This window comes from Carlito syrichta, unplaced genomic scaffold, assembly GCF_000164805.1.
Source record: "Carlito syrichta isolate Samal-C Ts95f unplaced genomic scaffold, Tarsius_syrichta-2.0.1 Scaffold287934, whole genome shotgun sequence".
NCBI classification, from domain to species: domain Eukaryota; kingdom Metazoa; phylum Chordata; class Mammalia; order Primates; family Tarsiidae; genus Carlito; species Carlito syrichta.
Window position 1 is genome coordinate 129,426 of NW_007232030.1, and position 12,805 is coordinate 142,230.

The following is a 12,805-nucleotide window of genomic DNA, read 5'->3' on the forward strand; positions in this document are numbered from 1 at the left end:
TGCACTTCAGCCTGGGTGACATAGTGAGACCTCAACTCAAAAATGCAATAAAATAAAAATAAAGGCAATATCTCCAAATACAGTCATGCTCTGAAGTACTGGGGGTGAAGGGCTCAACACATGGGTCTTGGGGACCATAATTCATCCCCTAATGTTTGCTTGGTGTCGGCACATCCCTACGCTTTCTTCATGACTTCAAAGGCTCACGGGATATGAAGAACTGGAACCAGGTGCACTGGCTCATGCCTGTCATCCCAGCACTTTGGGAGGTGGAGGTGAAAGAATTGCCTGAGTCCAGGGGTTTGAGACCAGCCTGGGCAACTTGGTGAAACATGGTCTCTACAATAAATAGAAAAAATTAGCGGGGCGTGGTGGCCCACGCCTGCGGTTCCAGCTACTTGGAAGGCAGAGGTGGAAGGATTGCCCGAGCCCAGCAAGTTAAGGCTGTGGTGGCCACGAGTTTGCCATTGCACTCCCACCTGGGCGATAGTGAGACCCCGACTCAAAAGGAAAAAAAAAAGAAAAGAAAAGCCTTGGAAGCCCCAGAGTGCACCTAGCATGATTCTTACCTTCTTCTTCAGAAAGAGGAATGGGCAGAATCTTACTCAGGGCCATGTTCTGACTCTATCGCTTCCTACCTAGGACAGAAGAAAGGTCTGTGTTTGTTCAAGTTGAAAACAACTCCCCTGCCTACCTGCAATCATGAGGGTGTCTTGTGCTTGTGACTAAACGACTGCTCATTAGGAATGAGAAGCTATTCTGCATAGTTTAGCCATGATGTAGGATTACTAATACATGTATACAAGCGTAAAGCTTGACCACACCCACACATTGTTTTAAAAGCATATTGGGATGAAGTTCACCTCAGAAAGGGTCAAGTTCACCTCAGAAAGGGTCAAGTTCACCTCAGAGAGGGTCAAGTCCACCTTAGAGAGGGTCAAGAGCCTTGCTGTAAAAGCTTTAACTCTCTCCAGGAGTATTCCGGGCACCATATGATAGGTGATATTTGGACTGAGAGTCAGAAAATGAGAAGGAAAGCTTCAGAGGTTGTGAATGCTTGGTCCCTGGAGCCTCTCAGTGGGAGAAGTCTAGGGGCCTCCTTCATGTGCTAGGGAAGCATTACTTTTTTAAGTCGGGGGTCTCTGTCACCCAGGCTGGAGTGCAGTGGCAGAATCACAGCTCACTGCAGCCTCCACCTCCTGGGCTCAGCTGATCCTCCTGCCTTAGCCTCCTGAGTAGCTGGGTCTACAGGCATGCGCCACCATGCCCAACTAAGTTTTTTGAGTGATTGTAGTGATGAGGTCTCTAGTGATCCTCTTGTCTTGGCCTCCCATAGTGCTGAGATTATAGGCATGAGCCACTGTGCTTGCCTGGCAAGAGAGGTTGATGGAACCCACGTGGGCTTAGTTTGGGGAGTAGAATGCAGGTGGGGAGAGCACAGAGGGAAGACTGAGTAGAGATGGAGTGGGGGTGGTGAGTAAGGAATGGGGAAGTAAATCTTTTAAAAAATTTTTATTTTAAAGATGTGGAATACAATTCAGGGTTAGGTATACAAATAGTCATTGTACCGGTAAGTTTTGGGCCTCACTTTTTTCCCCACTTCACCTGGTTTGAGATCAGGTACCCTTAGGCAAGGTGGATCTTAAGTGCTTCCTGAGACAAGACAGAAAGAGAAGAGTGTTCTGAGTGCCCCTCACTACCATAACCTGGGGTGTCCTGAGGGGCTGTGTTCAGAGGGGAGCCCCAGCTAACACCACGGGTTGAGGACCAGAGCCTCTGGTTTGGAAGCTCTTCATAGCTGCCTCTTGAGCCTTGTTTCCACATCTCTGTGTCCCTGAACTCTCTCTCTCTGTCTTGAAAAGGTGGCTGAGGGGGGACCTGCCTCAAGGGGCCCTTGTGAGGGTGAACCAGGATGATACACACACTTTGGAACCTTGCCTGCAGCACACACGCTGCCAGAATTGCAACTGTGAGCAAAGCCACCTGTGCGAAGCCCGGTTCACTAAGTGTTGGGGTCCCTCCCTTCTAGAATGAAATCACGCTTGGGCTATTGAAGATTCCTTGTCCTCCACATCTTAAATCCTGGGTTTCAAAATAACGGTAGAACTTTGTTCTAGTTACTTCATGACACATCCTGGAATGAAGGTCCCTGCATGTCATGGTGCCACACATGCATGGAGACCAGTGCCTGGGACGTTATGACCAGGGGTGTCACAGAGCTATGTGCAGGCCTGGGCTGTTACAGGCACTTCTGGTGGGTCATCAGCTGTGGGCGCTAGAAGGGCCACGGGAGAACCACCCTATGGCCGTGCACCCACTGCTGAGGAAGCCTGGCCACCTGTGTGCCCCGTAGACCAGGGCCCTCAGCACCTGTGGTCTCTCTGTGGGGTGTTGGCTTGATGGCATTCCTATACTCTAATTTTCTTCCTATCCTGGAAAGCTAATAATAGTGCCCTGGGTTGGTGGCAGTTGTAAGGACTAAGCATGTATAATAGAGTCCTGGAGTTTCATTTGACAATATAAAAATGAATTTACTTGATCATTAATTTGTCAAGTATTTACTGAGGTTGTAGTAAGAATGGGCTGAACACAGTGGCTCATGTCTGTAATCCAGCAGTTTGAGAGGCCGAGTCAGAAGGATTGCTTGAGGTCAGGAGTTTAAGACCAGACTGGGCAACAGAGCAAGACCCTTCCTCTACAAAAAAATTTTAAAATGAGGTACAATGGTGGCATGCACCTATAGTCCTACTAATGACCTACTCAGGAGACTGAAGTGGGAGGATCGCTTGAGCCCAGGGGTCTGAGGCTGCAGTGAACTATGATGGTCACTGCACACCAGCCTGGGCAACAGAGTGAGACCCTGTCCCTAAAAACACACACACACACACACACACACACACACACACAGGGATCTAAATATGGTTATGACAGGTGAGATGGATGTGTCTACTGTTAAGCACAGCAATGTAGAAAATGCTGACATGGACTTTCATCTAAGATGCTACAGGGTTTACAGAAGAAAAGCCTTATTCTTGCTCTTGGAGATCAGAGAAAGCTTGTGGAATAGGTGCTCCTTGAGCGGGGCTGGGTAGAACATCCTAGACAGAGAGACTACAGTGCAAAGGATGGAGACGTCTGGCAACAGGTGGCTTTGGGAAACTGTAAATAGCATTGCCTGCCAGGAGTCCTGGTGTGTGGGGGAAGAGGAGGGGGATGGTGATAAAAACAGACAAGTTGCGCTGAGTGTGTATGTGGATTATAGTGAATGTTCAAGCAGTCTCGGAGAGTGTATGGGGGAAGGGGAACGTTTGATTTTTTTAAATTTAAAATTTTTTTTAGATTAGAAGATATAGTTTATTTAAAAACTAAATTAGAAAGAGAGAGGAGACTCACCTCCCCAAGGTAGGGGAGGGGGCCAAAGTCAGGAAACTTGGCCTGGCCTCGGATCAAAGAGCACGTGGCCACACCATAGCTTAGCAAGGCAATGTCAAATTATTTATTTACTTATTCTGATTTTTTTGAGTTGGAGTCTTACTCTGTTGCTCAGGCTGGAGTGCAGTAACACGCTCACGGCCACTGTAGCCTCGACCTGCTGGGCTCAAGATATCCTCTCACCTCAGCCTTCCAAGTAGCTGGAACTACACAACTGGCTAATTTTTTGATTTATTATAGAGACGAGGTCTTGCCATGTTGCCCAAACTGGTCTCAAACCTGTGGGCTCAGGCAATCCTCTCACCTCTGCCTCCCAAAGTGCTGGGATGACAGGTGTGAGCCACTGTGCCTGGCTGGCAATGGCCAATTTTAAAAATTTTTATAAAGATGGGGTCTTGTTATGTTGCCAGGTTACTCTCAAAGACCAAGCCTCCAATGATCCTCTTGCCTCAGCCTCCCCAAGTGCTGGGATTGTAGGTGTGAGCCACTGCACCTGGTGGAAAGGAATGCTTTTTCTTTTTCTGAGTTGGAGTCTCACTCTGCCATCCAGGCTGGAGGGCAGTGGCACGCTCCAGGCCACCGCAGCCTCGGCCTGCGGGGCTCAGGCGATCCTTCCACCTTCCAAGCAGTTGGAACTACAGGCACATGCCATCATGCCCAGCTAATCTTTTGATTTATTGTAGAGATGATGGCTTGCCAAGTTGCCCAGGCTGGTCTTGAATTGATGGGCTCAGGCAATTCTCTCACCTTGGCCTCCCAAAGTGCTGGGATTATAAGTGTGAACCACAGCACCTGGCAAGGAATGTTTAAAAAAAAACAAAACTGCAGGTGGGTGGAAATTAAAGGGCAGAATTCAGGCAGGGGGCTGAACGAAACAGGAGTGGTGAACAGAAAAACCCAATGTATCTGAGAAATGAAAGAGATGCCTCTTCATGGGCGAGGTGGGGCGGGGTCATGGGAGAGGGTGGCATAGAGGATGATACCCTGGTTCCAGCCGGGCCTGTTGGTGGGGCTGGTGCTGTGACTCATGACTCTCAGACTTTGCCCAGGAGGTCGGTGCTCCCTGGATGACTTCCAAAAGGGTTTAATTAAGGAAGTGCTGAAAAGGAACAGAACCACCACAACAAGAAGAGCAGGCTAGTGAGCCTCAGGGAGGAGGGGAGTGGGGGCACACAGTGCCAGCCTTTCCTCCACGGCACTGTCGCATGCATTGAAGAGAGGAAAGTCCCCACTTGAGGTGGAGACTACCGGCGACCCAAATAACCGGGAATTTGTTTATAAAAATGGCGTAGCTGGGTCAGTGGCTCAAGCTTGTAATCCCAGCACTTTGGGAGGTGGAGGCAAGGGGATTGCCTGAACTCATGGGTTCGAAACAAGCCTGAGCAACATGATGAGACCTTGTTTCTACAATAAATCAAAAAATTAGCCGGGTGTGGTGGCACATGTCTGCGGTTCCAGCTACCTGGAAGGCTGAGGTGGAAGGATCGCCTGAACCCAGCAAGTCCAGGCTGTGGTGGCTGTGAATGTGCCACTGCACTCCAGCCTGGGTGACAGAGTGAGACTTCAACTCAAAAAAAAAAAAAAATCCATCACAAACAAACAATCCATTTCAGTTCCTCGTAAACAAGAAGGTTTTACTCAGGGCCAAGTTGCCATCACATTTATTAATAGAACTCAGCGTCGTGGCTGTGTGTGCACCTCTTAACTCCCACAGACGTGAAGCGGAGGCTGTGTGTGCTTGACAGATCCTCTTACTGGTCTCCTCTTATGCAGAGACAGTTATTCCTCATGTGGTCATGGCTGTTTATTCCAGCACGACAGCCCTGATGGGTTAGAATTGAACTGAAGAGAGGTTTCCCCCATGTGCCGCAGAGTGACCTGTGAATTACAGCCCGGTATGCACCTTTGGGCTGTGACACTGACGATCTGCTTTCAGAAAGGTAGATATTCCTGTACCTTGATCTTGCCCTTGATATCCGGGAGGTCGCTGGCATGATGGTGGATGGATGACTGCCCCGCCACTGGGAGCGGAGCCAGATAAACCCTTAATGATGGCCTCCCTTGCCCTGTTTTATGACCCACCCTAACTGGAACCCACTCTGCATCTATTTATTTCATTGCTGCAGAAATTGGTGTTTGTTGATTCAATGTCTAGTTAGGGTTCATTGCTAGAGTCAACTGAAAAAGTCTTTGTGTTTGGAGGATCAAATGATAATTTCAGCTGGTTTCTTCATTTCTTCAGAAAGATGGGTGTGTGACCAGCATGCACACGCTGTAATTAGGCTGGAAGATGGGACCTCATTATTCCAGAGCTGCAGCCAGGCGCCAGGGCGGAGGGGGAGGAGGGGGTGTCGTGGCGTCTCCTGTCTTCCAGTTCTTTGCCTCCCCTCCGTGTGACTTGGGCAAGCCTTACCAAGCCATGCTGCAGTGTTGTCCTGGATGGTGGGCTTGGCCTATCTGTGCTCCCATCTGGAAGGCACAGGCACATTAATTCAGGAGGTTCTGGAAACCTCTGACTATGGAAAACTCCTGTTTCAGGGTTGCTGTGGGATCAGAGAGGTGGCTTTAGACTTCTTTGAAACCAGTGAGAGAGGCCAGGTGTCGTGACTCACGCTTGTAATCCCAGCACTTTGGGAGGCAGAGGTGAGAGGACTGGTTGAGCCCAGGGGTTCGAGACCAGCTTGGACAATTTGGTGAGCCCTCATCTCTACAATAAATCAAAAACATTAGAAAGGTGTGGCATGCCTGTGTTCCAGCTACTTGGAAGGTTGAGTAGGAAGGATCACTTGAACCCAGCAGGTCAAGGCTGTAGTGGCTGTGAGCATACCATTGTACTCCAGTCTGGGTGACAGAGCGAGACTCTGTCAAAAAAAAAACAACAACAAAAAAAAACTCAAAAAAAAAACAACAACAACAAAAAAATGAAAGCAGTGAGAGGAAAAAGAGGGATGGAGAGAGAAAGAGGAAGAGACAGAGACTAGAAAATTGTGCTTACTGGGTAAACAGTTAACAGCACTACCAATTTTTCCCTCATTACCATCGAATGGAGATAAGAATCTCATTATTCAGAGACATGCAAATGTAGCAATTCTTGTCTTTACACACAGCCATGATCCCCATGCCACTCACGCTATGTAATTTGCCCTGTGAACTCAGGCACATAAAATATGTCACCCTCATCACTGTTAGCCGTGGCACTGCTGAAGATAGCAGCAGAACAATTGGGGTTGGAAAGAGGACGTGCTGAGGGCTGCACTCTTGGTGGCAAAAGCAGGGAGCCACACACAATGGCTTCTGATGGGCTCTGCAGAAGCCACTGGCAGGAGCCCCACACGGCCACCCCCCAACCCCCGCATGGCTGCAATGTCTGAAGTTGGCCCTGAAAGGTCAACCTTGAAATTGGACCAGCAGGACTGGCAGTGAGGGCTCTCTGTGGCCTTGAACAGTGCTGTGTCACTTGCTTCCAATGTGCCAGAAAAACGGACCTTTACGGTTTCTTTGGCTTAGATCTGTGCTGTCCAAGGTGGCTGCCTCAAGCCACACATGGCTCATGGGGATGTGAAATGTGGCCAGTGCTGCTGAGATGAACTGTAATTGTAAAATGCACACTGAATTTCAAAGACTTTGTATAAAAAAAAGGAATGTAGAATAGCTAGTTGGTAATTTTTATATTGATTACATACTGAAAAATAATATCTTGGATGTATTAGTTAAACAAAATGTATTATTTAAATTCATTTCTCTTGTTTCTTTTTACCTTATTTTTTTTTTTTTTGAGTCAGAATCTCACTCTGTCACCCAGGCTGGAGTGAAGTGGCACAATCATAGCCACTGCAGAAGTCTCAACCTGCTGGGCTCAGGTGATCCTTTTGCCTCAGACTTCCTTGTAGCTGGAACTACAGGCTTGCGCCACCACTAATTTTCTGATTTATTGTGGAGATGAGGTCTCGCCAAGTTGCCCAGGATGGTCTCGAACCCCTGTACTCAGGCAATCCTCTCACCTCCACCTCCCAAAGTGCTGGGATTACAGGCATGAGCCACCATGCCCGGCCTCTTTTTACTTTTTTTTTTTTTTTAATAAAAAGAAATTTTATTCACTCCAGACAGGGGAGGATGGGGTGCCCCTGACAAGTCTGCTGTCTGGCAAGAGGAAAAGAGGGCAGCTGCTCCCACGCCTATCCCCAGGTACAAGGGTGGGGGACAGGAGCACATGGCTACGACCAGCAGGGGAGAGGCTGGGGAGCTTAGAAGGGGAGGAGGTGGGAGAGCAAATGATCATATCTATTAAAAAAGTTACTTAAGACTGAAAACTGAATTAGTATTTATACAGAAGGTGCAGGTGGAAGAACTCACTCCGGGCTACGATCAAAAGTACACGGAGAAATCACGGGGACCCTCCCCTGCCCTCCAGTGGTGGCCCGAGTTGTTAAGTGCGATTGGTTAGAGTGGATTCCAGTCAGGCTGTCAGGCAGAGGAGCTGGGGGCAGCGGCAGGCAGGGCTCAGTTGCTGCAGCACTGGCTCTGGCTGGCTGGGTTGTTCTCCTGCAGGTGCACACCCCCGTTTCAGCTTGGAGCACCAGCGGCATTCTGCGGCTCGTTCTTGGGAAGCTTCTTAGCTATGGCCATGGAAATTTCATTTGCGTCCATTGCAGTCTTTGCTGATGTCTCCATGAACTGTTGTCTGCATAGGCTTGTGCTTACTGGAACTCCATGGCTGTCTTACTGGCCAGGTCCGCCTTGTTCCCTGCAAGCGCCATGACAATGTTGGGGCTGGCCTGTCTCTGCAGCTCCTTCACCCAGTTCTTGACCAGTGCTAAAGTTTCTGTGTTCATGATGTCATAGACCAGCTCATCTCAGCATCACTGGCCACATGTCACGTCCCCAGGAGCCATGTGTGGCTTGAGGCAGCCAACTTGGACAGCACAGATCTAAGCCAAAGAAACTGTAAAGGTCTGTTTTTCTGGCATATTGGAAGCAAGTGATACAGCACTGTTCAAGGCCACAGAAAGCCCTCACTACCAGTCCTGCTGGCCGCCTGGGCCCCCTGGTAGTACATGGGAGCCAGGCTGTGATACCACTCCTGTCCAGCTGTGTCCCAGATCTCAAACTTGACTGTTGTGTCATCCAAGCAGACGGTCTGTGTGAGAAAGGCTGCTCTGATTGTGTTCTCCTGGTACTCATGGAGTTGTCCCTTGACAAAACGGAGGATAAGACTCGACTTTCCCACTGCAGACTCCCCCAGTAAAACCAGCTTGAACTGTCAGATTTCGTTCCCAGGGGCTGGTTCATTAGGTCATGGTGTGCCTCCCCTACCCGTCATAGCCCATTGAGCTGCAGTGGCGGGAGGCCAGTGCTAAGCAAAGAGGCACTTAGTGGGGAGGGGGCCTCCGAGGTGGCTTCGGGGCAGCAGCGTTACTCTACTTCTCTCCTCCCCTGCCGGTGGTGTCCCAGGCTCTGGCCTCCACTTCCCTCTTTTTACTTTTTTAATGTGACTATGTTTACTTAGAAAATTTAGAGTTAGTGGGACTGAGAAGCTGAGGCAGGAGGGTCATTTGAGGCTAGGAGTTCAAGACTAGCCTGGTCAGCATAGTGAGACCTCATCTCTGCAAAAAATGAAAATATTAGCCAGGTGTAAATGGCATGTGCCTGTAGTCCCAGCTACTCAGGAGGCTGAGGTGGGAGGATCACTTGAGTCTAGGAAGTTGAGGCTGCAGTGAGCTATGATTGAGCCACTGCACACATGCCTGGGTGACAGAGTGAGATCTTGTCTCTAAAAAAACCACCTGGGCAGCGAGACCTCATCTCTACAATAAAATAAAAAAATTAGCCAGGCGTGGTAGTGCGAGCCTGTAGTTCCAGCTACTCGGAAGGCTGAGGCGGAAGGGTCGCCGGAGCCCAGCAGGTCGAGGGTGCGGTGGCCGGAAGCGGCCACTGCACTCCAGTCTTGGCGACAGAGTGAGACTCCAACTCAAAAATAAATAAATAAATAAATAGAAATACAGTTGTATGTAGCTCATATTTTATTTCTGTTGGACAAAACTGGTCTTCAGAAGTTAGATGCCTGCTTCCTCTATGGCTAAGATTTTTGCTTTCTTGACTGACTCATGTTCCTTTGAAGGTCCTTCAGGTCGACACGGGATCCTGCTTCCTGCTGCTGTGAGGCGCAGCCTGCCGTCTGCTAGTTATCCTCGGTGACCCCCCCCACCGAGATGCTCCACACGGTTGACGGGTACAACATGCTCCTGTCATTGCAAAGAAGTCACTGGTTTCGGGGCACCTGTGTCATAGCTTGAGATGAACAGTGACCTATAGGGAACACTGGAGTGTGAATTTCCCCAGGCTTTACCTTTGGATGGAGCTTGATTTCTTTCTTTCTTTTTTTTTGTCGGTGTCTCACTCTGTCTCTGCACGCTCATGGCCACAGCAGCCTCAACCTGCTGGGTTCAGGCGATCCTCCTGCCTCAGTCTTCCAAGTAGCTGGAACTACAGGTGCCTGCCACCACGCCAGGCTAATTTTTTTATTTATTGTAGAGATGAAGTCGCGCCAAGTTGCCCAGGCGGGTCTCGAACCTCTGCGCTTAGGCAGTCCTCTCATCTCCGCCTCCCAAAGTTCTGGGATTACAACTTGGTTTCTGTTCCAGAAAAATGACAGGGGTGAAAAGCTCCTGTGTTTGTGGTATAAAGAGAAGCAGACATGCTGCAGCAATGTCAGAAGACATGGGTTCAAACCCCTGATTGGCTGCTAACTAGCCGTGTTTGATTTGGACAAATCACTCTACAGTATTTGAACCTCCATTTCTCTCCTGTCAGATGCATGTAAAACAAACTCAGCAAAGCTGGCTTCAGAAAATTGAGACAGGGTATAAGAAAATACTTGTGGCTGGGCACAGTGGTTCACGCTTGTAATCCCAGCACTTTGGGAGGCCAAGGCAGGTGGATTGCTTGAGCCCAGGAATTCGAGACCATCCTGGGCAATATAGCAAAACCTCGACTCTCCAAAAAACCAAATTAGCTGGGAGTGGTGGCGTGTGCCTGTAGTCCCAGCTACTTAGGAGGCTGAGGTGGAAGAATTGCCTGAGCCCAGGAGGTTGAGTCTGTGGTGAGCCATGGTTGTGCCTCTGCACACCAGCCTGGGTGACAGAATGAGAGCCTGACTCAAAACAAAACAAAACATTTGAATACTGATAAGTCACAGAGCTGTGTTTGTGGTGGTTACTTTGTGGCTAGAGGGTCAGGTCCTGTGGGTGGATTGTTTAATTTGGCCAGAAAAGTATTTTTTGTTTAGTTGAGTGGTAAGGCCTTATGGGTGGACACTCTCCTCTCTTATCTTAGTCCAGCTGATTTGTGTCACCTGTCTGACTGCGAAAGACACATGCTTGTTGTGTTCCTTGCAAAATGGGAGGCCCAACGTGAAGTGACATGACTGTGTCACTGAACACTGCCCATGTACCAGGCACTAGGTACTAAGTACTGAGCTAGGTGCTAGGTCCTCGGGTGAATACTGGATGGTATGTTCCCATCCCTGGGAGCTTTCAGCCGGTGCCTGTCACAGCACAACCCAGTCCAGATAACAGACACCAAGTACCTCCAGTGGGTTGGCCGCTGCTCCAGGCTGCAGTCTTTGCTGATGTCTCCATAAACTGTTGTCGTCTGTATAGGCCTGTGCTTCCTGGAACTCCACAGCTCTCTTGCTGGTCAGGTTTTAGGTATGGTGGGAGGGAGAGGTGAGCCATGGAGCCGTCCTGGGAGAGGGTGTTTTGGAGAAGGCAGGGCCCAGAAGAAATAAAAGGACTATCTGTGAGCCATTGTTGGGCCCTTGTCAGGCACTGTCTCCTCTTCTCAACACGGCTGACAGCGCTGGTTGCGATCTGGTTGCAGACAAGGAAGAGCCAAGGTCCCAGGGTCATGCACAGGGGACAGAGCTGGTATCTGAATCCTGGTCCTTCTGAGTGGACCTCTGGTTCCCCCAGGGGTTAATGAGAGGATGAGTCAGAGCAATTATTTCTGTTTGTAGAAACTCTCTTTCACTAGCCCCCCAAGGGAATTTTTTTTTTGAGTCAGAATCTCACTCTGTTGCCTAGGCTGGAGTGCAGTGATACAATCACGGCTCAGTGTGATGCTAGGTGGGGTGCTGCGCAAAACCCATAGATTCTTTGGATTATTTCTTTTTTTTTTGAGTTGAAGTCTCACTTTGTCGCCCAGACTGGAGTGCAGTGGCCGCTCCCGGCCACCGCAGCCTCGACATGCTGGGCTTCGGCGATCCTTCCTCCTCAGCCTTCCGAGTAGCCGGAATTACAGGCATGCACTACCACGCCCGGCTGATTTTTTGATTTATTGTAGAGATGAGGTCTCGCTGCCCAGGCGGATCTCGAACCCACGGGCTCAGGCAATCCATAGATTATTTCTAAAATGAATTTTAGAGTGACCAGCAATGTTTTTAAGCAAAGTTTATTTAGAAAGTAAATGAAGGCCGGGCACGGTGGCTCAAACCTGTAATCCTAGAACTTTGGAGGCCGAGGTGAGAGAATTGAGAGACCAGGGTTTTGAGATTAGTTTGGGCAACTTGGCGAGACCTCATCTCTACAATAAATCAAAACATTAGCCGGGCAAGGTGGTGCATGACCGTGGTTCCAGCTACTTGGAAGGCTGAGGTGGAAGGTTCGCCTGAGCCCAGCAGGTTGAGGCTGTGGTGATCTTCAGTATGCCACAGCACTCCAGCCTGGGCAACAGAGTGAGACTAAAAATAAAAATTAAAAAAGAAAGTAAATGGGAGAGAGAGAGTGAGAGAGATAAAGAGGAGAATCTAGGAGATTCACCTCTCTTAGGTAGGCCCAAAGCTAGGAAACATGGCGGCCATAGCTCAAAAAGCCATGTGGACACATCAGAGTTTAGCAAAGCAGTGGCTGTCACTATTTGAAACTGAATGCCTTGTAAACCTTCCCTTTGATGGGGACAGGTCGTTAAGGTGGTTGGGAGTGGTCTTTCACGTCTTCATGAAGGGGCAGGTAAGCGCAGGTACTGACTTCAGGTGATGGACAGTGGGAAGACGATGAGTCAGTCACAGGACTGCTGCCATGGTGGGGTCTGTGTCAGGAAGGTCACAGCATGCTGATTGGGTTAACTTGTTTACAAAACAAACTGGGCAGAAGGTGGGGTTGAGACTTCTCAATCTCTTCAACAGGGAATCTGAACGGTTATGAGATGAAGGGTTGGGCTGTCCTAATCTTACATCTGATAGGATTTTCTTTTGATTTGCTGAGGGGGTAGGGTAGATTGCCAGTTTGGCCTGCAGTAAAATGTAATTTTAAAAATGTCGCTGGGCTCGGTGGTTCAGCCTGTAATCCCGCGCCTTTGGGAGGCTGAGGTGAGTGGA

The 12,805-nt window shown here is 49.2% G+C and overlaps 1 pseudogene; it reads right to left on the reverse strand.

The window, feature by feature from the left end:
• Nucleotides 1–7,932: 7,932 nt before the first annotated feature.
• LOC103255196 lies at nt 7,933–8,752 on the reverse strand (annotated as a pseudogene).
• Nucleotides 8,753–12,805: the final 4,053 nt, after the last annotated feature.